Here is a 23,240-nt window from a genome sequence, read left to right as displayed (position 1 = left end):
ATCGAGATCTCGGACGGGTCATCCTTCCATGGAACGCCCTATCAAGGTCCCGATAGTTACCAGGCGAGGTTTGACCAATGTAATTGGTACTTTACACCTTCACATCATTACTCGCCTCATGATCAACAGCAACAACAGGATCCTTCTGGGGATTCGCGGTTTGTGGCTGTTACGCCACCACCACCGCCACCGGTTCAACCAGTAATTCCAGATCCGCCAAGGCGTAGAAGATCAGGCGCACGGATGTCTACCCGAGGAGGGGAATTCCATTTCAGCACCCCTCGCCACTCGAGTGCTAGTCACTTTCCGTCAGTACCTGAAGAAGGACCTTCAAGTCCAGTACAGGAGGCGAACTCCGCACCAGTTGCACCATCTTCGCCACCATTTGGGTATGACCACCCAATACCTGCGTACACAGGTCCAACGGCATACAACCCGTTCGAACCGTCGTCGCACGCACATTACAATTACAACTATGATCGCGACCCATATGTGATAGCGGCTAGGTATAATGCCCGCTATCCCGACGGAGCTTTTGGAAACCTAGGGATACCGGACTACTCAGCTCATGGGTATCCAGCACCTCCTAGACCTCCAGTTCCGCAACCGGCGCCACAACCACGTTTCTCTTCTCCTGAGCAAGAAGAGATCCTCCACCGATTAAGTCGTGTGGAACAAGATTTCGAGGAAGAACGAAAGAACAACAGGGGATTCCTTAAGGGTCTAGCAAACCTGTTGAAGGGCAAGAAAAAGAAACGAGACCATTAGTCTCTTTATGTAATGTTGTATTTTCAATTTAGTCCCTGCATGGACATTTATCGTATTTCAGTCCCTACGTGGACTTATCTTTTAGTCCCTGCGCGGACATCTATCTTGTGTTGGTCCCTGCAAGGACTTGTTTTTCTACAAACCTCTGCGTAGGTACTTATTTAATTATGAAGTCCCGTTTAGGGCAGCGTGTAATAGTATTTGAAGTTATGGAATGTTATGTTATAAATTTCATTTTTGTGATTACTATATATGAAATAAATCGAAATCATTCCTTTTAAATTTAAATCTGCCTAAGTAAAGAATCTTAAGAGTGAAACCTAGCGAGGTGTCTTTTTGACCCGGCCAAGATGGTAAGACCTGATTAAAAGATTCAGAATTCCAGTTAACCTCTGTAATCATGTTAACGTTCATGGCAGATGTGATTCGTTAAAATCGCACGCATCATTCTTATATAAGGATCCTTCTAAGGATTTCAAAGCCCAAATTAATAATATAATAAATCATGGGTTAAATCATCAATAAAGATGATCGTTTATTAAACATCCATTGGCGATGTAGTGCCTACGGGCCAACCTTATTAAACATCCATCAGTGATGTAATGCCTACGGGCCATAATTATTGTCATATAAGACAAAAGACAGTGGTGGTTTATGACTCCCTGTCAGAAAGGACAAAAGGACTACGGTTCAAACCTTTAATACCTCGATTCTCTGTAATCTCGGCTAATATTATAATAACGTCCGTGTGACTAGGCATTGTGCCAATAACAATATTATTTGTAATTAGGATAAGTATGTCCAAATCCTAAATAAAAATGAGTAACAAATTAACCATATATGGTCTCTGTTACCATGGTTAATGAATTGCCATAAAAGACAATTCTATAATAAACTCCTAAATAAAATTTTCGTTATCTTCTGTAACAAATTCAAGTTACCATGGTTGACCCTACTGGAGAAAATAGCCACTCGAAGGAAGACGAATATGATAACGCCCAGGTTCATCTGACGGGCGCAGAGTTGAAAGCTCTTGTCGATAATGCTGTCAAGGCAGCTCTGGATCGACAATATGAGGAATATACTGAATCTCGGAGCCGAACTATATCCAAACCACACTCAAAGCCGAAAACCCACACAAAATCTCACAGCAAACTGCTGTCCAAGCCTAAAAAGGACGATGATAATCATTCGTCCAATGAAAACAGTGTCCGTCAAGAAAAAGTATATACTGACGCATCTCGCGCCAGAGGCTGCACCTACAAATACTTTGTATCATGCAAACCCCGAGACTTCACTGGGGAGAAAGAAGCGGTCGATTGTATGACGTGGCTTGACGAGATGGACACCGTAGTGGACATCAGCGGCTGTGCGGAAAGAGACGTGGTAAAGTTTGTGACTCAATCTTTCAAGGGCGAGGCCCTGGCTTGGTGGAGGGCGTTGGTTCAGGCCTCGGGAAAGGCTGTTCTATACAACATGACATGGGAGGAATTCGTTTCTCTCATCAAAGAGAATTACTGCCCTCAACATGAGGTGGAAAAGATAGAATCCGATTTTCTATCATTGGTGATGACAAACCTTGACTGCCAAGCTTACCTAACGAGCTTTAACACGATGTCTCGGTTGGTTCCATATCTGGTAACCCCGGAGCCAAAGAGAATCGCTCGTTTCATCGGCGGGTTAGCCCCCGAAATAAGGCAAGCGTGAAGGCCTCTCAGCCAGCAACCTTTCGATCTGTAGCCGATATATCTTTGTCCCTTACTCTGGATGCGGTCCGACAAAGATCGCTAAGGAACAAAGAAGCTGAAAAGAGAAAGCGTGAAGATGAAACTTCACGGAGGTCGAGCAAGAAACACCGTGGAAACGGTGATAACAAGAGAGGGTCAGAGTCAAGGAAAGATGGGCAACAGACTGGTGAGAAGCCCAAGTGCAAGACTTGCAAGAGGCATCACTTTGGGAAGTGTAGGCTCGACACAAACTCGCAGACTCAGTCGAAGTCGTATACATGCGGGTTGTGCAAGTCCAAAGACCACAAGACCGTGGACTGCAAGAAGATAAAAGATGCTACCTGCTATAACTGCAGCGAGAAGGGGCACATTAAAAGCAACTGCCCTAAGTATGCCAAGAAGCCTGAAGAGGCCAAGAAGAACAATGCTAGAGTCTTCAGGATGGAGGCGAAAGAAGCAGTGCTGGATGACAACGTAATCACAGGTACTTTTCTCGTAAATGATATCTTTGCAAGAGTACTTTTTGATTCGGGCGCTGATAAGTCTTTCGTAGATCATAAATTTTGTAAATTGCTGAATATGCCTGTCAAAACCTTAAATGTGAATTACGAGGTAGAGCTAGCAGACGGCACCATAGAAACCGTCTCCACTGTGTTAGATGGATGTGTGATATCCATTAAGAACCACTCTTTTCCTCTATCTCTACTTCCCTTTAAATTGGCCGGTTTTGACCTAGTGTTGGGTATGGACCGGTTATCTCACAACCAGGCCCAAATCGTCTGCAACAGAAAGCAGATTGTGATAAAGACTCTGGCTGGTGAATCGCTTACCATTCGGGGAGATACCCAGTACGGATTGCCTAAGCAAGTAACCATGCTCAAGGCTTCAAAATGTCTAAAGAAAGGTTGTGCCATCTACATGGCACAAGTGATTATTGAAGAGCCTAAACCGAAGATAGAAGACATTCCCGTCATTTCGGAGTATCCAGAAGTTTTCCCTGAAGACCTACCTGGTTTGCCACCAGATAGGCAAGTGGAATTCAGGATTGATATCATCCCTGGAGCAGCACCTGTTGCTAGAGCACCTTACAGGCTAGCACCAACCGAGATGAAGGAGTTAAGGACCCAACTGGATGAACTACTGGCTAAAGGCTTCATCAAACCTAGTTCGTCTCCCTAGGGAGCACCTGTCCTGTTTGTGAAGAAGAAGGACGGATCGATGCGTCTGTGCATCGATTATCGCGAACTGAATAAAGTCACGATAAAGAATAGATATCCCTTGCCGAGGATCGACGAATTGTTCGATCAGTTACAAGGGGCTTTCGAAGATTGATTTGAGGTCAGGCTACCATCAACTGAAAGTCAGAGATGAAGACGTACATAAAACCGCATTTAGGACTCGCTACGGCCACTACGAGTTCCTAGTGATGCCTTTCGGGCTCACTAATGCACCGGCTGCGTTCATGGATCTCATGAATCGCGTCTGCAAGCCGTACTTGGATAAATTCGTCATCGTCTTCATCGACGACATTCTTATATACTCGAAGAACCAAGCTGACCATGAGAAACACCTTCGCTGTATTCTCAAGCTGCTACATCATGAGAAACTCTATGCCAAATTCTCTAAGTGCGAATTCTGGCTACGAGCAGTCCAATTTTTAGGACACGTTGTCAGCGAGCGTGGTATCCAGGTGGATCCCGCCAAAGTAGAGGCTGTCATGAATTGGCAAGAGCCAAAGACGCCTACTGAGATTCGTAGTTTCCTGGGGTTAGCATGATACTACAGACGATTCATTGAAAAATTTTCAAGGATTGCTGCGCCCTTAACTTCCCTGACCAAAAAGAAGATAAGATTTGTTTGGGGCCCTAAGCAGCAAGAGTCCTTTGATATTTTAAAGCAAAAGCTGAGCAACGCTCCTGTGCTGACACTACCGGAAGGTACCGAGGAGTTCGTAGTTTACTGCGACGCATCACACACCGGCATGGGATGTGTGCTCATGCAGAAAGGCAAGGTTATTGCCTATGCTTCGAGACAGTTAAAGGTGCACGAAAAGAATTACACCACTCATGACTTAGAGCTGGGTGTCGTTGTGTTCGCACTAAAACTGTGGAGGCATTACCTGTACGGTATCAAGTTTGTGATCTATTCTGATCACAAGAGCCTTCAACATCTGTTTAATCAGAAGGAATTAAATATGAGGCAACGCCGCTGGATGGAGACCTTAAATGATTATGATTGTGAAATCAGGTATCATCCCGGCAAAGCGAATATAGTCGCTGATGCCTTAAGTAGGAAGGAAAGGGTGAAACCCATCCGAATCAATGCCAAGAGCATTGAAGTGAAGAATAATTTAATTGAAAGGTTGTTAGCTGCACAGCGAGAAGCTGTGTTGGAAGCTAACTATCCTAAAGAGAAGCTGGGAGTAAGTGAGGAGCAGTTAACCCTTAGCAAAGACGGAATATTACGTTTGAATGGACGAATATGGGTTCCGATCTATGGAGGACTACGAGATGTTATCCTCCAGGAAGCCCATAGTTCCAAGTATTCTGTTCATCCTGGAGCAGATAAAATGTATCAGGATCTAAAGGCAAATTATTGGTGGATAGGCTTGAAAAAGTCTGTAGCCGCTTATGTAGCCAAATGCTTAACTTGTGCGCAAGTCAAGGCTGAGCATCAGAAGCCGTCTGGCTTGCTACAACAGCCTGAACTTCCTGAATGGAAGTGGGAATGTGTAACTATGGATTTTATTACCAAGTTACCCAAGACAAGGAAAGGAAATGACACAATATGGGTTATCGTTGATAGGCTGACTAAATCAGCGCATTTTTTACCCATCAAGGAGACTTATAGCTCCGACACGTTAGCCCAGTTATATGTTGACAAGATTGTAGCCTTGCATGGCATACCTGTGTCTATTATCTCCGATAGAGATACTAGATACACGTCCCATTTCTGGAAAAGTTTCCAACAATCTTTGGGCACACGTTTGAATTTTAGTACGGCTTACCATCCTCAGACAGACGGTCAGAGTGAGCGTACTATTCAAACGTTGGAAGACATGCTGCGTGCATGTGCTATCGATTTGGGTGGTAGTTGGGATAAGAACCTACCACTAATCGATTTCTCCTACAACAATAGCTACCATACCAGCATTAAGGCTGCGCCTTTCGAGGCATTATACGGTAGAAAGTGTCGATCGCCTGTTTGTTGGGCGGAAGTTGGAGATGTCCAATTGTCTGGACCAGAGATAGTTTTCGAAACGACGGACAAGATTGTCCAGATTCGAGACCGTCTCAAAGCTGCCCGAGATAGGCAGAAGAGTTACGCTGATCCAAAGCGTAAAGATTTTCACTTCGAAGTAGGTGAAAAAGTGTTACTTAAAGTATCACCCTGGAAAGGGGTGATGCGTTTCGGTAAGAAAGGCAAACTAAGCCCGTGATACATAGGACCTTTCGAGGTTATCGAACGGGTCGGGTCCGTTGCCTATAAGCTAAACTTACCGGAGGAGCTCAATGGAATTCACAATGTGTTCCACATCAGCAATCTAAAGAAGTGCTTCGCTGATGAATCATTGGTGATCCCACACACAAATGTGCATATAGATGAGAGCTTGAAATTTGTAGAGAAGCCTTTGTCGATTGAAGATCGACAGGTGAAGAAGCTTCGAAGGAAGCATGTACCTATAGTAAAGGTCAAGTGGGATGCCCGTAGAGGTCCCGAATTCACGTGGGAAGTTGAAGCCACGATGAAAGAGAAATACCCTTATTTGTTTGAGTAAATCTCGGGTCGAGATTTATTTTAAGGGGGTGAGGATGTAACACCTCGAAATTTTGTGTCCAATAATGTGTTAACACGTGTCATGAGTTTACACGTGGCATTAAATATTAAATAAAGGACTAAAATTGACAGACCTTGAAAGTATGTAAATTCGAGGGATATAAATGTCAACAAAGAGTAAATATACTGTATAGTAACTCTAATCGATGCTCGTACCTTCAAACGAATAAATCATGGATCGAACGGAAGCGAAACGCGGAAGAAAGTGAGAGATTACGAGCTGCAGGGGTTAACTGTGTCAACATGTTTAATTATACCTCTGAGTGACCCTTTGACGAACCCGAGGCTTTGTAACAGTAAAATACGCTCACTAGACCATACGATATAAATTTCGCGAAGTGCCGTTTTAAAACGAGAAAGTTATGATCAAATTCGTAGGCGAGGGGTTAAAAGCGTCAATTATAAAAGTTAAGGCTTTTCGGATAGTAATTAAACTAACCGGGGGCTTAACAACGCGAGTAAAAGTCACGAGGCCCTTAATCGTAAATAACCGAGGGCCAAATCGCAAAGTTACCCCTTTAAACCCGAAAGGTCAGGTTAATGATTACGAAAGATTTCGTTAATCATTACAAAAGATTCAAAAAATCTTGGAAATCGGACCTAACGGGGGCCGCGTAAAGGTTAGGGGCCAGTTGATGCGGGCCGCGAGCCACCTGTTAATCCGGTTTCTGACTTATGGATTCAGGCGGCCCGCGTACAAGATGCATGAACTCTCATGCGGGCCGCGTGGGACGCCCAGTAACAGAAAACATGGGCAGATTCAATGATTTGGCTTGTAAACGATCTTGTGAGCAATCAATGAAGCATGGGCGCCCTCTACTTGACCCCTAGCACCTTAGGACACCTGCTGATCATCCATGAGCAATGTAGGATGTGTTGTAATGATCTTGTGCACCAAACTTTGCTATAAAAGGGCTTTCATAGTGCATAAGTGAAACACACCTCAAACACTGCTCTCAAGTTCATTTCTGGAGCTGTCAAGTGTTCTTCTATCATCCTAAGTCGTGCACAAGCTTCTGTAAGTTGTCTAACCCTTTTGTGGTTTAGTTCTTGCTTAGTTTAGCTTAAAAGTCAATCCGTCGTAGTTAACGATTGACTTTGTGATAAATCACGAATGGTCCAGTGATTTGTCGAATCAAAGATAGTTATGTGTGGGTATTTATGTGGGTAATAAACCCTTAAAAGGGTTCCCCCTGATCACCACTCTAACTAGGTTAAATGTCGAGTCAAACGTGTACTTAAAAAGTCAACAGAAAGCCATTTTTGCGATTTTACGCATAATCTGTAATGTAGATGATATGCAACCTGTTTAAACACTCATAAAATATGATAATAATTGTATTAACGAATCTAAGCTTGTTTGATCCGACCATTTGTTGTTTTGACCCGGTTCGGAGCCGAAAGTCGCAAAAGTTTGACTTTTGCATTGACTTCAGTTCTGACCCGTTAAAGTTTGATTTAGATATGCCTTAGGACTCTCTTAGGACCAGGTTACATGATGGTATAACCCTCTGTGACCGGTTCGTTGTTTGTCCGAGTCTTTTACACATTTCCGTTAAATGCTTAAAAGTTGACCGTAACGTCCTTTATAAATTAAAACGAGAATTTCGGACATGTGAACGGATCATAACCTTGGTTACTGATTTCTAAGCATGTCCCAAAAATTTCACATTAAACCGAGGTCCAGGATATGAGTTATGCTAAATAGCGCAAATTGCGAAACTTTAGTAATTAAATAGCGCAATTAGCATAACGCCTATCTAAACCCGGATTTCGACGCCAAACCTTTTACTCACTAATGTAAAATAATATTTTGGGATTTTTAAAGATTTTTAATTATTTTTAACCTGCTCATAACCTGCGGTTATGGCAACGGTTCGGTAAATACCGAATATGCCCTTTTCGGCCATAACTTGAGTTCTACAAGGTCTTTGGACCCGATTCCAATTGCTACTGAATTTAAATAATAAATAAAGTATTTTAGACTTTATAAACTGTTTGGGAAACTCAGATTTCCTGTAGAACTCTAAAACCTCTTTTATAATCTTTAAAAAGACCAAAATACCCCTACGGGGCATAATATGAACTTAAACTCGTTACGGGCATTACGGAAGGTATCCTACTGATACCACAACCTCTTTAAGGCATGTTGACTTAGGAAAACAGTGTAGGACTCTTTCGGTTACCCGTTGCGCCTTTTGCGCACACGGTTCGGCTTATGTAACTAGTTTACATAAATTAGCCGAAACGGGTCAAACCATATAGTTTGGACCCCAAAATCCAAAGTATGATTATTATACCCATATAAAACAAGTCTTCAAACTTGTTGGGTCAAAATCACACTCCATTCACGGTTTTCGCCTTTCACGCGATTAAACCGTAACTATACTTTGAAACTAACCGGTCTAGGCTACGGCAAATATAAAGACCCGTTAGGATTCTAATAGGTTATTTTAAAACCTTCGTTCTAGAATAGGAGACCAGTAAAAGCTATCTGTGATTTACTCAATTAAGGATTATACTTGCAAAGGTAAATACTTTAACTTATTTTCCGTTATACGGGCTTGGGTTACGGTATCTAAAATACCGCTTGGTCGGGCAATTGACCCCAACTCATTAGTAGTTGGGTATTATCAATGTGACCCGTTTAAAAACTGTTTTGTTGGCTTAAAGCCTTTGGGGGCTTAATGACCATGTCCCGGATATCCTTGGCAGGATTTATGAATGGCCACGACCTTGACATCCCGGTGTAGGCGTACACCCGGCATTATGTCTATGACTATAAAAGTATAGCCGTTGGTTACCCGCCACGGTGTTATATGCTATGTGGTGTGTCTATTAAACTTTAACCCGACACGACTCGGGCGACCAAACGCATAGTAACATGCAATTCTTTACAAGATTTGATTATAAATTATCCCAAGTTATAAAGAGTTTGTGCCTTGAGCATTTAAACCAATTTTATCAAACATTTTACAAAAGTGCCAGTTGAATGTATTTACCAGTGTAAACTGATGTATTTTCCCCAAAAAGACTAAATGCAGGTACTAGGCGTAATTGGCTGGGATTTCTCCTTAGCATCATTAGAAGTCTCGCAAGCTTAAATTGCCTGAAGTCTGTTGAACAATATTTTTGATATTATTATTTGATCCCCTGTGGATTATTATTTCAACAATGGTGATACACTGATATTACACTAAATGTTGAAATACATTATCTTATTGTTTCCGCTGTGCATTCATATAATTGTGTGGTTTGACTATATTGTTGCCAACTACGTCATGGTAATCCCCCACCGGGCCCACCGGTGAGACACGTGGAAATCGGGGTGTGACATACAACTGGGCAGCTAACTCCAAGGGGTGCTCATAACTGCACTCCGTGCCAATGGGAGCACGGACAGGGCTTGTTCCCATGAGGTTGATGTAGAAGCTGGAAAGCTTGTTACCGAGGACTGTAGGAGCTGATCTAGGGTCAGCTCATGACCCAGAGGAGCACCACCCATGACCGGCTGAGATGAAAAGATAGGACGTGTTGTGGGGTTTGCCATTTTAGGCAAATATGGAACAAGGTTTGGTGGATTACTGGGACCGGCCTCATTTCTGGCTGTAAAAGGTGGAATGGGAGGTCCGGGAGATAGCGTTGGTTCAGGTTCATCATAGTCTAGGCGAATCCTCACTCCCTTATCCTTCTCTTTGTTCACATACTGGTTTAGGAGAGACCTCAACTCAAGAAAATTGTTGGCAACCCCTTCGGGGGTAAGCTCAATACGCGTCGGAGTGTCAGAGATGCCAACATTAGGGGAAGGAACTCCGGATCTGGAAAGAGTTAGAGTGTTAAAGGTAAGAAACTCGGGTGTGCTCCCCGGAGTTGAGAAAGAGGTTGGTATAGCCACATGAGCTTGGCTGCGACCCGGGGTTGAAGTGTTTGGAACCTGATTCACTTCACCCGGGGATCCACTTTCAAACATGGTGATTTCAAGAGAGAAGAGCTACACTACTAGGTCTTTTTGAAGAGAAATAGCGGCGTAGCCCCACGGTGGGCGCCAACTTGTTGAAGCAACAAATAATAGACCAGCGGTAGTAGCAGGACTGGTTAGGCAAGAGGGTTGAAGGGTTCAGCTTTGCCTAACGCAGGTCGTGGGGTCCCCCCACGTTTGCAAGACGCGGAAGGAGGTTCACTAGTTTATTTTTGCTATTTGCTAAGGATCCTTTTCCTGAATATGTTCAGGCTCGGGCGAAGGAGCAAATGGAATGTGTGTATTGGATGTGAAAGAAAGAGAGTCGCATGAAGCAAACACTCAAGATGAATGACCAGAGATTGAGAGAATCAGGGCTGGTCAGGAATGTCTTCTGAAGTAAATGAAGTGTCAATTTATAGGAGAAGACATCTCCCAAAGAAGAATACGTTTGACTAGTGACCTGTGCTTGCAGTGAGGGGTTTCCCCTTTTGGGGGTTAAAGCCTTTTGACCCCTGGATAATAGCGTGTGCTATGCAGACCTGCGTTGCTTTTGCGGCTAGCGAGTTGGTGGAGCTGTTCGGGGATGTGACTTATTCACTGTTCCCGTGTTGCTTTACTTCATCTCCTCAGCTTTTCAACCGTTGAGCCCTTTAACCCTTTGAGCGTTTACATATTTAGTCGTTGTCACACCCCCAAAATCCCACACGCGGAGTACCACCGCTTGGAGGCGTGACATGACCAGGATCAAGCCATCAATCATATCAAACATAGCATTTAAGTGTAAGAGTAGAAAATGTATTTCATCGTGACATGACTGATGTTCATAACCAACATTATTTAAGTAGCGGAAGCATAATAATGAAAACCCAAAATAAGTTATAAGTTCAAATATCGTTCACGATCCGTATCCCACAACGACCTGCTCCTCCCTGTGCAAGCTCCATAATGTACCTAAGGTCCTGCAAGGCATGCAGCAGATAATCAACAACTAGTTGAGCGAGTTCACAGAAAGTAAGTTCATAACAGTATTGCGTAAGTTCATCTAGTGGGGGCTTCCCATGCATGTATGTACTAATGGTGGAGGTTTCCCCTGCCTTGTATATATATTACTAGTGGGGAATTCCCACGTTTATCTTTACTAACGGGGGCTTCCCATTATGGTACTTACTAGACTATTTGCAACCATGTGTTCTTCATAAACCGAGAACAGGAATACGTACTAGGTCACGTAGGATTTACGTGAGTGCCCTTCCCCGAGGACAGTGGTATGCGTGGGGTTTACGTAGGATTTACGTAAGTGTCCTTCCGACCCGGAAGACAGTAGTAGGTATTAGTTTACGTAGGTTTTACGTAAGTGTCCTCCCGACCCGGGAGACAATGGTAGATACTAGTTTACGTAGGTTTTACGTAAGTGTCCTGACTATCCTGAGGACGATGGTCTATAGTCTAGTGATTGCGTAAGTACGAGTAATCATTCCATATCAAACATTCCAACCCAATTCCCAACCCGGGAATCCCATGCCTTGGCTGTGTGAACTCACCTTGGTTTGCTCGGCAGATACACAAAAAGGGTTTCTTGAACTATGATTGGCCAACCACGTCCTAACAGGGTTACCACACAAGTCAGGTTTTGACTTCAAGTAATGCACGTATTAAATCATAGCAAACACGTATTGCACGTTAACAGTCAAGAGCACAACATAACCATACTTGTGTGTTCTAAAATATAAGCCCAATTGTACCCGGCCCAACATAAACAATCTAATATTCTTCTCGGCCCAATAAGATTAAACAGTCCAATTAGCAGTCACATAAACTAGTCCATGTATCCGGCCCAATCGGTTGGGCTGGTAGCAGTGTCAGTCCAATAATAAGGTGCCCGTGCTCACAGTCTCGAGTCGAGACCAAGCGGTCTCGAGTTGGGCTGGTTCCGAAGTCTCGAGTCGCAACAAGAATGATCTCGAGTCGCAACTGGACCCGCAACCTCGGTCTCGGTTGGTGCTGCTGTGTGTCGGTGTGAGGTCTCAAGTCGCAACGGGACTCGCAATGTCGGTCTCGGGTTATCATGCTCAGGTCGAGATCACACGGTCTCGACTCGCAACCGTGTCGAGTCTATCAATTTCTAACAGATTTCCTGATTTCATGCTCATGATTTCCGTGATATCAGTTAACAAGTTTGGCAGTTTCTAAAACAGATCAATCAACACAATATCCAAACATACGGTTAACCTAATATCGATCAAACAAGCAATTTTATTACTAATTCGTATGAACCCTAATCTACGAACATGAGCAATAATCTGAAATACTCGACAATAATCATCTAAGGTTCAATTATCAACAACAATCCAATAACCGGACCTAATATCCGGGTTAACATTTAATCAGTTTCATGTTAGCATACCATCCAATTCATGTGAACCTATATCCGATTAACAAACGTCATTCGGTTTTCATACATCAAACAATTCGATCAAACATATAATCATGCAATCATGTATAAACAAAGTATCATCTATCAATGCAAACAACATCACACTAACCGGATTAGGGAATTGGAACCAGTAGGGTCTCGGGTGAACAAGGGGTTTCCGCCGGCTCCAAGACTTCGAGAGAGAGGGAGAGAGGTATTAGGGTTGATGTGTGTTTGTGGTTTTTACCAATTATCAGAGTCAAAACCCACCTAATGGATATGTGTGTTCGCAAAGGGGAAATGGGCCGAACCCTTCACTGGGCCGTCCTCTTGGTCTCGAGTCCAAGAGTTAGGGTGTGCGATTTGGGCTCAATTACTATACTAACATTCAACACACACATAGCATCTAATCATAACATATCATGTATTCATTCAAATAATATGGTTCACGTAAGCATATAACGTTACACAAGGTAAGTCTAAAGTACGAGTTGTCACATTATCCCCAACTAAAAAGAAATTTCGTCCCGAAATTTGGTATGCACTCACTGAGGAAGCTAGGTAAGTTATATCGTTCACTGGTTTTCCTGGGATGTCACATCCTCCCCCCGTTGATCTGGAATTTCGTCCCGAAATTCCGAAGTAGTAGCTTCAGCCTCAGTAGTGGTTGCATTGGTTTCGAATAACTGGGGGTACTTTTCTGTCATCCTGTCTTCGCGTTCCCAGGTGTACTCTGGGCCACGTCTGGAGTTCCAACGAACTCGGACAAGAGGGATTCTCTTGTGTTTGAGGACCTTCACATCCCGGTCCGTGATTTCAACTGGTTCCTCGACGATCTGCAACCGCTCGTCGATAGTGAGTTCCTTAAAAGGAACGATGAGGGTCTCATTTGATAGGCACTTCTTCAGATTCGACACGTGAAATACATCGTGAACTGCACCGAGTTCAGCTGGTAGGTTTAGCTTGTAGGCCACCTTGCCTATTTTCTCAATAATCTCGAACGGTCCGACATACCGCGGATTTAGTTTGCCCCGTTTGCCAAAACGAACCACACCCTTCCAGGGTGAGACTTTAAGTAAAACCCGGTCCCCGACCTGAAATTCCAATGGCTTTCTACGCTTGTCCGCGTAGGCTTTCTGACGGTCGCGTGCTGCCGCCATGCGTTGTCGTATTTGTGCAATCTTTTCTGTGGCGTCCACTACAATCTCTGGACCCGTGATCTGACTATCCCCCACCTCTGCCCAACAGAGAGGTGACCGGCATTTACGCCCGTACAATGCCTCGAATGGAGCGGCTTGTATGCTGGTGTGATAACTGTTATTATATGAGAACTCCACCAAAGGGAGGTGCTTTTCCCAGCCGTTGCCGAAGTCTATAACGCATGCCCGAAGCATGTCTTAGAGAGTTTGGATCGTTCGCTCAGACTGCCCATCCGTCTGAGGATGATACGCTGTGCTCATGTCTAACCGTGAGCTGAAAGATTTGTGCATCGCTTGCCATAGCTCTGACGTGAATCGTGCATCCCGATCCGAAATGATGGAAGTGGGCACCCCGTGCCTCGAAACAACTTCTTTAAGGTAGATGTCTGCGAGAGTGGAGAACTTATCCGTTTCCTTTATAGCTAGGAAGTGTGCAGACTTGGTGAGTCGATCCACGATCACCCATATGGTATCATTCCCACGCTGGGATCTAGGTAGGCCTGTAACGAAATCAATGGAAATTTCTTCCCATTTCCATTGCGGTATCGTGGGTTGCTGAAGTAGACCCGCTGGTTTCTGATATTCCACCTTGACTCTCGCACAGGTCAAGCACTTGCTGATATAGGTAACGATGTGGGCCTTCATGCTAGGCCACCAATAAATAGTTCTGATGTCGTGGTACATTTTATCCGATCCTGGATGTACTGAGTAGCGAGACTTGTGAGCTTCGTCCATCACAAGTTCGCGTAGATTGCCATAAAATGGGACCCAAATACGCCCCGTTACATAGTAGGCGCCGTCTGCCTTCTGTTCTAATCGTTGCCTTGAGCCGCGTAAGGCTTCAGCCCTGACGTTTTCTGGTTTCAATGCTTCTGCCTGAGCATCTCGTATCTGTGTAGGAAGGCTAGACTGAATCGGAAGCTGTAGCGCTCGCACGCGCTTAGGTAGTGTGTCTTTTCGACTGAGGGCATCAGCCACAACATTGGCTTTGCCCGGATGGTACTTGATGGCGCATTCGTAATCGTTAAGTAATTCAACCCATCGACGTTGACGCATGTTCAATTCCTTCTGCTTGAAGATATGCTCGAGACTCCTGTGATCGGTGTAAATTGTGCACTTGGTACCGTACAGGTAGTGTCACCATATCTTGAGCGCGAAAACAACAGCTCCCAGCTCTAAATCGTGCGTCGTGTAGTTCCGTTCATGAATTTTAAGTTGGCGCGAAGCGTAGGCAATGACCTTGTCGCACTGCATTAACACACATCCCAGACCCTGGATGGATGCATCACAGTATACTACAAAATCGTCCGTGCCCTCTGGCAATGAGAGGATAGGTGCACTGCAAAGTCTATCCTTTAAGTGTTGAAAGGCAGTTTCCTGCGTGTTGCCCCAGCGGTAGGTGACACCCTTCTGTGTCAGTAGTGTAAGCGGCTGAGCAATCTTTGAAAAGTCCTTAATAAACCGTCTGTAGTAACCCGCCAAACCCAAGAATTGGCGTATTTCCGTTGGCGTACGTGGTGCAGGCCAGTTCCTGATCGAGTCTACCTTGGATGGATCGACATGGATCCCATCCTTGTTCACTACGTGGCCTAAGAAGTGGACTTCACGAAGCCAGAAGTCGCATTTCGAAAACTTAGCGTACAGCTGTTCCTTCCGTAGGAGTTCCAAAATAAGGCGTAGGTGTTGCTCGTGTTCCTCCTGACTCTTGGAGTAGATCAGAATGTCGTCGATAAAGACAATGACGAACTTGTCAAGATAGGGTTTGCACACCCTGTTCATAAGGTCCATAAATACGGCAGGCGCGTTCGTTAACCCGAACGGCATGACAAGAAACTCGTAGTGGCCATAACGAGTTCTGAATGCGGTTTTGGAGACGTCCTCATCCCGGACTCTCAGCTGATGATAGCCAGACCTCAAGTCTATCTTGGAGTAATAACACGACCCTTGCAACTGGTCGAATAAATCATCTATGCGTGGAAGAGGATAACGGTTCTTCACCGTCACCTTGTTGAGTTCCCTGTAGTCTATACACATCCTGAAGGTACCATCCTTCTTTTTCACAAATAGTACTGGAGCTCCCCAAGGCGAAGAGCTTGGACGAATGGAGCCCTTTTCCAAGAGCTCTTGTAGCTGCTTTGACAGTTCCTCCAATTCTGATGGAGCTAGACGATATGGTGCGCGAGCTATGGGTGCTGCTCCTGGAGCGAGCTCGATTTGAAATTCGACCTGACGGTGAGGCGGTAAGCCAGGTAAGTCTTCAGGAAACACCTGAGGGTAGTCGCGTACAACTGGAATATCCTCCAGTTTCTTTTCCTTCACTGATGCATCCGAAACGAGTGCCAAGATTGCGGTGTGACCCTTCCGCAGACACTTCTGAGCCTTCAAGAAAGAGATGATGCCTACCACTGCACCACTCTTGTCACCTTGAACTTCGAGGGGTTCTTGACCAGAACGTGGAATACGAATGATCTTCTCACTGCATAAGATCTCTGCCTGATGTTGGGATAACCAATCCATCCCTATGACGATATCGAAACTTCCCAAGACTATGGGAATAAGGTCGATGGAGAAAACTTGACCGGCTAAGACGATACTACAACCCCTGACTATCTGCGTGGCTTCTAAACTCTTACCATTAGCTAGTTCTACGACGTGTTCGGTGTTTAGGGGTGTTGATGTACGTTTTAATAATTTACTGGCGTTCACAGAAATATAACTTGTATCCGCACCCGAATCAAATAAAACAGTAACATAAATATCGTCGAGGAGAAACTTACCCATAACCACATTGGGATCGTTCATTGCGTCTCCTCGTCCTAGCACGAAAGCTCGACCCCTTGCCTCGTTGCCATTGTTGTTGTTGTTTCCCCCGTTGTTGTTGTTCCCGTTGCCCTGGTTATTGTTGTTGCGATTCTGGTTCTGGTTCAGTTGAGGGCAATCGCGTTTGAAATGACCTTCAGCCCCACACTGGAAACATCCCCGGTTTCCACGCTGTGGCTGCTGCTGCTGTGGGTTCTGTGGAGCTGGTTGTTGCGGTTGCTGGTTCTGATTTGCAGGCCGTGGGATCCTACAGTCTTTGGCCTCGTGACCCATCTTGAGACATCTTTGACAACGACCCTTGTTGCACTGGCCGCTGTGATGTCTGTTGCAGTTGTGACACTTGGGGTGAAACCCTTGATACCTTCTCTGTCTATGACCACCAGAGGATTGCTGACTAGGACTCTGGTAGTGGTCAGTCTTCTGCTGCTGAGCTTGAGATTGAACTGTTGCTGAACCTTTGCTAGAATCCCCATCCCACTTTCTTTTGTTGTCACTAGGTGTAGTGGGAGTAGTGGCTGATGCGGTAGCACTGATGCGTTTGGGCAACTTGTTCTGTTCCACCGCCTGATCCGTGAGGCGATGAGCAAGACGCTGGATGTCTTGGATATTGTCGAGGTTAGCCGACATAACATGGCTCTGAATTTCTGAGGCTAGACCCTTGAGGTACAGTTCGATGCGCTTGATCGGAGGGTCTACCATGGTTGGACACAAGATGGCCAGTTCGTTCGACCGCTTCGTGTAAGCTTCAATCTCTGACCCCGTCATTTTCAGATGATAAAACTCATCTTCCAGCTTGTGAATGTCGTCACGCGTGCAGTATTCTCGCTTGATGAGTTCCTTGAAATCGTTCCATGGGGTGGCGTTAGCAGCTGCCAACCCTAAAATCTGAACTTGGGCGTTCCACCAAGTCAGTGCTATTCCTTCCAGCGTGCCAGTGGAGTATTTCACCCTGCGAGCCTCAGGGCATTCACACATCTCGAACACAGACTCGAGCTTTTCAAACCAGTGGAGTAGTCCCACTGCTCCTTCTGTGCCACTGAAAGTACTTGGACGACAGTCCATGAAGTTCTTAAAAGTGTAGACAGGCTGCTGCGCTGGTTGACCTATTGTGTATGAATAGGACGAAGTTAAATACGAGAGTTAATGCAGGATCTAAGGATCCTAGTGTGAGTCTATACTGCAGGGTATACTACCTGCTTGAGCAGCTGCAAGTGCCGCAGCAACTTGAGCTTGAACGAGAGCCTCTAGCTGGGCTTGAGTCATGTTAATTCGTCCAGACATGATCTTCATTGTAAAAGTAGCGTAAGTGAGAATGGTTCGCGAGTAGGGCGATGACAGAAAAGCGTAAGCACGTAGGTATTCTCATGTAGTAAAGTCATGTGTATCTAGTGTACTACGAGCAAAGTTCTATATAGTTCTAGCAAGCAGGTAATAAACATAAACCATATTACCTAGGATGTCGAGTCTTGCACGTGGAGCGAAGCGTCGTTGTGGATCGTTGAGAGCACTGTTCTGGTTATAGTCTGGTTTTAATAAAAACGTTTTCCCATATTAAAACCGAGTTCTCTATAACCAATGGCTCTGATACCAATCTGTCACACCCCCAAAATCTCACACGCGGAGTACCACCGCTTGGAGGCGTGACATGACCAGGATCAAGCCATCAATCATATCAAACATAGCATTTAAGTGTAAGAGTAGAAAATGTATTTCATCGTGACATGACTGATGTTCATAACCAACATTATTTAAGTAGCGGAAGCATAATAATGAAAACCCAAAATAAGTTATAAGTTCAAATATCGTTCACGATCCGTATCCCACAACGACCTGCTCCTCCCTGTGCAAGCTCCATAATGTACCTAAGGTCCTGCAAGGCATGCAGCAGATAATCAACAACTAGTTGAGCGAGTTCACAGAAAGTAAGTTCATAACAGTATTGCGTAAGTTCATCTAGTGGGGGCTTCCCATGCATGTATGTACTAATGGTGGGGGTTTCCCCTGCCTTGTATATATATTACTAGTGGGGGATTCCCACGTTTATCTTTACTAACGGGGGCTTCCCATTATGGTACTTACTAGACTATTTGCAACCATGTGTTCTTCATAAACCGAGAACAGGAATACGTACTAGGTCACGTAGGATTTACGTGAGTGCCCTTCCCCGAGGACAGTGGTACGCGTGGGGTTTACGTAGGATTTACGTAAGTGTCCTTCCGACCCGGAAGACAGTAGTAGGTATTAGTTTACGTAGGTTTTACGTAAGTGTCCTCCCGACCCGGGAGACAATGGTAGATACTAGTTTACGTAGGTTTTACGTAAGTGTCCTGACTATCCTGAGGACGATGGTCTATAGTCTAGTGATTGCGTAAGTACGAGTAATCATTCCATATCAAACATTCCAACCCAATTCCCAACCCGGGAATCCCATGCCTTGGCTGTGTGAACTCACCTTGGTTTGCTCGGCAGATACACAAAAAGGGTTTCTTGAACTATGAGTGGTCAACCACGTCCTAACAGGATTACCACACAAGTCAGGTTTTGACTTCAAGTAATGCACGTATTAAATCATAGCAAACACGTATTGCACGTTAACAGTCAAGAGCACAACATAACCATACTTGTGCGTTCTAAAATATAAGCCCAATTGTACCCGGCCCAACATAAACAATCTAATATTCTTCTCGGCCCAATAAGATTAAACAGTCCAATTAGCAGTCACATAAACTAGTCCATGTATCCGGCCCAATCGGTTGGGCTGGTAGCAGTGTCAGTCCAATAATAAGGTGCCCGTGCTCACAGTCTCGAGTCGAGACCAAGCGGTCTCGAGTTGGGCTGGTTCCGAAGTCTCGAGTCGCAACAAGAATGATCTCGAGTCGCAACTGGACCCGCAACCTTGGTCTCGGTTGGTGCTGCTGTGTGTCGGTGTGAGGTCTCGAGTCGCAACGGGACTCGCAATGTCGGTCTCGGGTTATCATGCTCAGGTCGAGATCACACGGTCTCGACTCGCAACCGTGTCGAGTCTATCAATTTGTAACAGATTTCCTGATTTCATGCTCATGATTTCCATGATATCAGTTAACAAGTTTGGCAGTTTCTAAAACAGATCAATCAACACAATATCCAAACATACGGTTAACCTAATATCGATCAAACAAGCAATTTTATTACTAATTCGTATGAACCCTAATCTACGAACATGAGCAATAATCTGAAATACTCGATCATAATCATCTAAGGTTCAATTATCAACAACAATCCAATAACCGGACCTAATATCCGGGTTAACATTTAATCAGTTTCATGTTAGCATACCATCCAATTCATGTGAACCTATATCCGATTAACAAACATCATCCGGTTTTCATATATCAAACAATTCGATCAAACATATAATCATGCAATCATGTATAAACAAAGTATCATCTATCAATGCAAACAACATCACACTAACCGGATTAGGGAATTGGAACCAGTAGGGTCTCGGGTGAACAAGGGGTTTCCGCCGGCTCCAAGACTTCGAGAGAGAGGGAGAGAGGTATTAGGGTTGATGTGTGTTTGTGGTTTTTACCAATTATCAGAGTCAAAACCCACCTAATGGATATGTGTGTTCGCAAAGGGGAAATGGGCCGAACCCTTCACTGGGCCGTCCTCTTGGTCTCGAGTCCAAGAGTTAGGGTGTGCGATTTGGGCTCAATTACTATACTAACATTCAACACACACATAGCATCTAATCATAACATATCATGTATTCATTCAAATAATATGGTTCACGTAAGCATATAACGTTACACAAGGTAAGTCTAAAGTACGAGTTGTCACAGTCGTTTTATTTAGTCTTGGGCTACCCACGACATCAATTACTTATCCATTTTTTCCAATATAAAACATACCACAACCTCTTCTATAAGAAAACATACAAACATACACCTTAACACTAAGGTTTAAGTAGCTAATATAACATCCGTAGACTACATAATAGAAGAATTAAGTTCATATGAACTTACCGGAGTCGTGCGCTCCTAATGCTTTCGCTTGACTTGATTCTCCTCCTTTTTTCGACCCTAAAGGGTGTATCACAATTGCGTTTAGTTTTCGCATTATACATCATTTACACGCATTTACATCATTCACTCTAACGTTCATTACTCATATTCATATTCCACGCCATCATTAAATCTTTTTAAATCTAAAATTCTTCATATTCATACATAATCAATTCAGCTCAAGCATTTCATCGAACACCTTATGTGCATACTACTTATCTAGCGAAATGTACAAGCCTATTAAGCACATCTCTACCAAGTTTTTTTTCTAAAATCATGGCAAAACATCACAAACACATGAATTCTTCAAATATTCAGATTATTATAACATCATTATGCATATATTAACCTTACTCATCAAACTATATCAAGAATTAGCACATACATCATCATCACTAATCATATCATATCATCACAAATTCAAATGGGTTTCTTATCAAACCATCAATATAGTCAAAAAATCAAGCACATTATGACTTCCTTATGTTGAAATTAACTAACATTTATGCTCAATTTCGCAATACATCCATGGATTACACATAACCCATATCATTAAACATCACTAAAGCATAAAATTCAACTTACTTGATGTTGAGCACACTTAGAGGATCATAAATCTGGATACATGCATCTATTTACACTTCAATTTCTCTTCTAATTTGATGGACTAGTAGTATTTAGGGTTTTGTTCTTCTTGCTTCACCTAATGTCGAACACACACATACGTCTGATGTATGTGTTGTGTTTAGAGATTTTAACTTTTATTATTCCACTTTCAACTTATGCACATTTAGTCCCTCAAGTATTAAGTTTTAAATATATATGGTTAAGTATCTATTTGCATACTTTAATGTCTTAACATAACCATAATCATACAAGTACATAAACTACTTATTAAATTCTTTGGGGTGTTACAAATTCAGACAAAATGAACATCTAGAAATCAAGTGAAGTGGATGATTTCCAACCTGTTTGACCTGTTTCCTTTTAACTTTTAAGCTAATGTTTTTTTTTTACCCTTTGACCCATTAGAGACAAAACATATCGAAATTGCCACCTATACACACAAGATTTGAGTACCTTCTTACCCAGAAACTGTAGTAATTGTCTTGTTCATGACCATCACAAATGCATTTGCGCAGGTTAGAAGGGGGGGGGGGGGGGGGGGGTAACCCCCGAACTTTTCGCTCAATAGGGTAATATATGTGGTTTTTATAGAAATTTTTGGGTATATACGTTTTCGACCCCCCCCCACCCCACCCACGCGTCGAAAATCTCAATCTTCGCCACTGCACAAATGTGTCTCCCCATTGTTGTTTCAAATGATCTGGAACCAATACGCGGTCAACATATTATGCTTTTCTTCCATAAGAGTATGAACCACAATTCTAAGAAAAAACACACAAGTGATAAGTGATCAGCAAACATAAGTTGACCAGTGAAGAAGTCAACCTTAATAAGACTGCTTAATTTGAAACCGGTGGAAAGAGTTAACTTTTTTTTCTTTAATTTCTTTTAGTACAACTGACAATGGTGTGTTATTCCACTTTTTTTCTTCTAATGAACATTAAATATCCGTTTTTTAAAAGACAACTAAAATACTGTAAAAAAGTGTGTGCGCACGTTTTGTACGAAAGAATGAACAAGAGAAACTAGAGATGGGAAAATTGGTTGGGCAAACAAGTAGTTATGTACATGTCGAGACGTGTTGAGTTGGATCGGGTTGAAAACACTTTTTGTCCGGAAACTATAAGGCCAGGGGGTGTGGCTTTGCGCCACCCCGCCACCTCATAAAGTTTAGCGCCCTAAACCACCCCGCCTCTGTTAAAGGGGGCGCTATCCTTGGCCTCCGCCAAAGGAATAGCGCGCACGCCAGAGGAAGATATCAAGGGGCCCCACCTTCATCAACCGATCAAATTTTTTTATTTATTTATTTTTTTAATATAGTTAAAAGGGGCTTTATAGTTTTGGAGCCGAGGGTCTCTCTGGAAGCAGCCTCTCTATCCCTAGGGATAGAGTCAAGGTCTGTCTACATCTCACCCTCCCCAGACCCTATAAGTAGCTTTGCTATATGTGGGATTTACTGGGTATGGTTGTTGTTGTTGTAGTTAAAAGGGGCTTTATGAGGGGCGTTATTCCACACCGTGTAAGTTAGCGATAAAGCCCCCTGTTTATGTGTCGCCTATGTGGCGTAATAAAGCGGGCTTTAAACCACACCCTCTAGCCTAAGCTTTTTTAAAGTAACAAGTGTGTCAAGCATGCTTATAAGATTTGCATTATTTTTATAATAATCCTTTTTTTTTTTCAAATGATCAAAGTGTTTTATGAATTACAAGTTCTCTTTTGAGTACTCTTGGTTGCCTGAATTCACCAAATTGCAAATAATAAAACCTAAATCAACTCTTGTAAATGTACACAAAACAAGTTGATGCCGGCCCGCGCGTTGCAGCGGGATGTCAACTATAAAAA

The 23,240-nt window shown here is 43.6% G+C and overlaps 1 long non-coding RNA gene across 1 annotated transcript in view; it reads right to left on the bottom strand.

The window, feature by feature from the left end:
* LOC110871245 overlaps window positions 1–21,490 on the bottom strand; it is a 34,797-nt gene extending 13,307 nt beyond the window's left edge. Inside the window, exons 1-2 of the long non-coding RNA XR_002553583.2 lie at window positions 21,357–21,490; window positions 20,733–20,789 (exon numbers count right to left, since the gene is read on the bottom strand). This is a non-coding gene — a long non-coding RNA (uncharacterized LOC110871245). The remainder of the gene's footprint in view (window positions 1–20,732; window positions 20,790–21,356) is intronic.
* Between the last annotated feature and the right edge of the window lie 1,750 nt (window positions 21,491–23,240).

This window comes from Helianthus annuus, chromosome 8, assembly GCF_002127325.2.
Source record: "Helianthus annuus cultivar XRQ/B chromosome 8, HanXRQr2.0-SUNRISE, whole genome shotgun sequence".
Classification (NCBI taxonomy): Eukaryota; Viridiplantae; Streptophyta; class Magnoliopsida; order Asterales; family Asteraceae; genus Helianthus; species Helianthus annuus.
Note: the sequence above shows the minus strand (reverse complement) of the source record. Positions and strands in the feature narration are given on the sequence as shown.